The sequence below is a fragment of the Calonectris borealis genome, unplaced genomic scaffold (assembly GCF_964195595.1).
Source record: "Calonectris borealis unplaced genomic scaffold, bCalBor7.hap1.2 HAP1_SCAFFOLD_115, whole genome shotgun sequence".
NCBI lineage: Eukaryota > Metazoa > Chordata > Aves > Procellariiformes > Procellariidae > Calonectris > Calonectris borealis.
In genome coordinates, this window is record NW_027441503.1 from 195001 (window position 1) to 200000 (window position 5000).

Below are 5000 nucleotides of genomic sequence, written 5' to 3' on the forward strand. Positions count from 1 at the left end.
CCGCCTCGCCTGCACGCCGCAGTCCCGTCACCGGGCCCGCCTGACACCACCAGCTGCCCGCGGAGGGCTCGCACCGGTGAAAACGGGACGCCGCCGCCCCGCCTGCGCCGTCAGTTGGGCCCTCGGGGGGCCGGGGGGGGGAAGCCGCGGCAGGCTCGGCACCCCCCGGCCGTCTGCGTTCGGCTGGCCGGGAGCCGGCCGCCGCTCTCTCCGCCCGCTTCGCGGGCTCCAGCTTAAGGCTGGCACAAAGGGACGAGGTGCCGCCAACCTCGGTCGTCCCACCAACCGGGCCCTCTGGAGCCGGGAGTAAGCCGCGGCAGGCTCGACGCCCCCCGGCCGTCTGCCTCCGGCAGTGACCTTCACCATCACTGGGCCCCGGCTGGGTGCGTTCGAGTCTTTGCCCTGCCCTGCGGGATCCGGCCTTATGCCTCGTGCCGGTCGGCAACGGCCGCCGGAGCCGGCCGCCGGCTCCGGCTCTCCGCAGCTCCCGACCCCTCGGACACGCTGGGCTGGCTTGTCGGGCAAGCGCTGGGAGATGGCCGGACCGAAGAGACTGGAAGCTGGGCCGGACCACCGAGGGAACCGCCACGACGGCCGCCGAGCACCCCACTTTGCTGGCAGAACCGCGGGCCTTGCAGCCGCTGACGAGCGCTGCTCTGGAGACGAGTCACGGCTCGCTCCTATAGTACGGACCGGCACGTCCCCGCCGCCGGCAAGCTCCAAGAGCGGCGCCTCTGCGCACCGGGGAGGCGCGCCAACCACGCCGACTTTTACGATGACGTAACTGGAGGCAGCGAAAAACAGCGACCCCTTCGGCAGCTCCGACGAAGCAGCGGGGACAACACGTCTACCCCTCGGCCCCGGCAAGGCGACCAAGTGCCGCCGGAGCCGGGTAGACTTGGCCGCCCTTATCGCCGGACGCTACGCAACCAACAACCCGCGGTCGCCGGGTACCGCAGGCGGCCCCACGGGCTCCGAAAAGGGGTAGACCTGACGGCCGCCGCCGAGCCCGGAGCCGGGTAGACATGACGGCCGCCGCCGGGCCCGGAGCCGGGTAGACCTGACGGCCGCCGCCGGCCCCGGAGCCGGGTAGACCTGACGGCCGCCGCCGGCCCCGGAGCCGGGTAGACCTGACGGCCGCCGCCGGCCCCGGAGCCGGGTAGACCTGACGGCCGCCGCCTGGCCCGGAGCCGGGTAGACCTGACGGCCGCCGGCGGCCCCGGAGCCGGGTAGACCTGACGGCCGCCGGCGGCCCCGGAGCCGGGTAGACCTGACGGCCGCCGGCGGCCCCGGAGCCGGGTAGACCTGACGGCCGCCGCCGGCCCCGGAGCCGGGTAGACCTGACGGCCGCCGGCGGCCCCGGAGCCGGGTAGACCTGACGGCCGCCGGCGGCCCCGGAGCCGGGTAGACCTGACGGCCGCCGCCGGCCCCGGAGCCGGGTAGACCTGACGGCCGCCGGCGGCCCCGGAGCCGGGTAGACCTGACGGCCGCCGGCGGCCCCGGAGCCGGGTAGACCTGACGGCCGCCGCCGGCCCCGGAGCCGGGTAGACCTGACGGCCGCCGCCGGCCCCGGAGCCGGGTAGACCTGACGGCCGCCGCCGGCCCCGGAGCCGGGTAGACCTGACGGCCGCCGCCGGCCCCGGAGCCGGGTAGACCTGACGGCCGCCGCCGGCCCCGGAGCCGGGTAGACCTGACGGCCGCCGCCGGCCCCGGAGCCGGGTAGACCTGACGGCCGCCGCCGGGCCCGGAGCCGGGTAGACCTGACGGCCGCCGCCGGCCCCGGAGCCGGGTAGACCTGACGGCCGCCGCCGGGCCCGGAGCCGGGTAGACCTGACGGCCGCCGCCGGGCCCGGAGCCGGGTAGACCTGACGGCCGCCGCCGGCCCCGGAGCCGGGTAGACCTGACGGCCGCCGGCGGCCCCGGAGCCGGGTAGACCTGACGGCCGCCGGCGGCCCCGGAGCCGGGTAGACCTGACGGCCGCCGCCGGCCCCGGAGCCGGGTAGACCTGACGGCCGCCGCCGGCCCCGGAGCCGGGTAGACCTGACGGCCGCCGCCGGCCCCGGAGCCGGGTAGACCTGACGGCCGCCGCCGGCCCCGGAGCCGGGTAGACCTGACGGCCGCCGCCGGCCCCGGAGCCGGGTAGACCTGACGGCCGCCGCCGGCCCCGGAGCCGGGTAGACCTGACGGCCGCCGCCGGCCCCGGAGCCGGGTAGACCTGACGGCCGCCGCCGGCCCCGGAGCCGGGTAGACCTGACGGCCGCCGCCGGCCCCGGAGCCGGGTAGACCTGACGGCCGCCGGCGGCCCCGGAGCCGGGTAGACCTGACGGCCGCCGCCGGCCCCGGAGCCGGGTAGACCTGACGGCCGCCGCCGGCCCCGGAGCCGGGTAGACCTGACGGCCGCCGCCGGCCCCGGAGCCGGGTAGACCTGACGGCCGCCGCCTGGCCCGGAGCCGGGTAGACCTGACGGCCGCCGCCGGCCCCGGAGCCGGGTAGACCTGACGGCCGCCGGCGGCCCCGGAGCCGGGTAGACCTGACGGCCGCCGGCGGCCCCGGAGCCGGGTAGACCTGACGGCCGCCGGCGGCCCCGGAGCCGGGTAGACCTGACGGCCGCCGGCGGCCCCGGAGCCGGGTAGACCTGACGGCCGCCGGCGGCCCCGGAGCCGGGTAGACCTGACGGCCGCCGCCGGCCCCGGAGCCGGGTAGACCTGACGGCCGCCGCCGGCCCCGGAGCCGGGTAGACCTGACGGCCGCCGCCGGCCCCGGAGCCGGGTAGACCTGACGGCCGCCGCCGGCCCCGGAGCCGGGTAGACCTGACGGCCGCCGCCGGCCCCGGAGCCGGGTAGACCTGACGGCCGCCGCCGGCCCCGGAGCCGGGTAGACCTGACGGCCGCCGCCGGCCCCGGAGCCGGGTAGACCTGACGGCCGCCGGCGGCCCCGGAGCCGGGTAGACCTGACGGCCCCTCCGTGCTCCGGGTCCGGCTGGACCGGGCTGCCGCCGTCTCCCGTCCGGGGGGTGTGTGGGGAGGTGGGGAACCGGGGGGGTGATTCGAGATTTAAGCGGGTCTGATACAAGGGCCACCCTGTCCCCGTCTTCCTGCCCGCGGTGGGCGATGGGGAGTGGGGGCATGCGTGCGTGTGCGTGCGTGTGGGCGTAATTCCCCCACCCCCCGCCCGTTTCTGGGATTTAAAGGGCTTTTAATGCAGGAGAGCGAGCACTGCGTCACACAAGAGTTATTGTCCGTATCGGTTTCCGTAGGGAAAAAGAAATCAATCAAATTCTGGTAAAATTAATTTTCTTTTAGCACGGCTAGGTGGACGATACCCCCGGAAAAATAAAACGGGGCCGATTGGAGAATCTCGATAACGCTCGACCTGCTTTGTTAAGACGCGTGTACAAATACTCCTCAATCCCCTGCGCACCAAGAACTGACCCCGGGTAAATTAAGGTCAAGGTCAAGTGACTAGCGATTCGGTGACCGACGTTTCTATCCCTCGCTTAGGACCGAGGTATTCGACGACGATGAATGAATTCCTTCGTGCGGAAATGAAGGAAATGAATCGACGTTAAAAATTAAGGAAGACTTAATTTATCGAACCAATGAAATAAACCATTGGGTTCATTGAAGAGATCCCAAAACATAAACATGGCTATGGACACATCAATAACGAAGGATCGGATTTCTTTACCAAATCTGCATTCCTCTCTTTCGGGCACGCCAAGAGGTGACGGACGGGAAAGGGAGAGAGAGGGAAGGTGGGGCCGATGAGTACCTGTTAGTAATTACTGTTAATTCTTTAATAAAGACGGCTGTAATAGATAAATTTGGCAAGAGTACGTGCAAGAGTTAGTTGTAAATTAAATGAAAATGTGAAGGGTCGCTTATCACCTTTTGAATTAACAATTTGCGCCCGAGGTACCAATCGATGATTACATACATACGTACGTACGTACGTACCTACATACATACATAAATAAAAGTTAAAAAAAAAAAAAAGAATAAACGCGGGGGGACGGGGGACGGCACCCCAACACCGGGCGGGGGAGGCCAGGTCTACCCCCGGGCGCCGGAGACTGCCGCCGCCTGCGGCGTGGGAGGCCAGGTCTACCCCCGCGGCGGGGGAGGCCAGGTCTACCCCCGAGCGGGGGAGGCCAGGTCTACCCCCCGCGGCGGGGGAGGCCAGGTCTACCCCCGGGCGCCGGAGACTGCCGTCGCCTGCGGCGGGAGAGGCCAGGTCTACCCCCCGCGGCGGGGGAGGCCAGGTCTACCCCCGGGCGCCGGAGACTGCCGCCGCCTGCGCCGGGGAGGCCAGGCCTACCCCCGCGGCGGGGGAGGCCAGGTCTACCCCCGTGCGCCGGAGACTGCCGCCGCCTGCACCGGGGGAGGCCAGGTCTACCCCGGGGCGGGGAGGCCAGGTCTACCCCCCGCGGCGGGGGAGGCCAGGTCTACCCCAACACCGGGGGAGGCCAGGTCTACCCCCGGGCGCCGGAGACCGCCGCCGCCTGCGGCGGGGGAGGCCAGGTCTACCCCCGCGGCGGGGGAGGCCAGGTCTACCCCGGGCCGGGGAGGCCAGGTCTACCCCCGGGCGCCGGAGACTGCCGCCGCCTGCGCCGGGGGAGGCCAGGTCTACCCCCGCGGCGGGGGAGGCCGGGTCTACCCCGGGCCGGGGAGGCCAGGTCTACCCCCGGGCGCCGGAGACTGCCGCCGCCTGCGCCGGGGAGGCCAGGTCTACCCCCGCGGCGGGGGAGGCCAGGTCTACCCCGGGCCGGGGAGGCCAGGTCTACCCCCGGGCGCCGGAGACTGCCGCCGCCTGCGCCGGGGGAGGCCAGGCCTACCCCCGCGGCGGGGGAGGCCAGGTCTACCCCCGTGCGCCGGAGACTGCCGCCGCCTGCGCCGGGGAGGCCAGGCCTACCCCCGCGGCGGGGGAGGCCAGGTCTACCCCCGGGCGCCGGAGACCGCCGCCGCCTGCGGCGGGGGAGGCCAGGTCTACCCCCGCGGCGG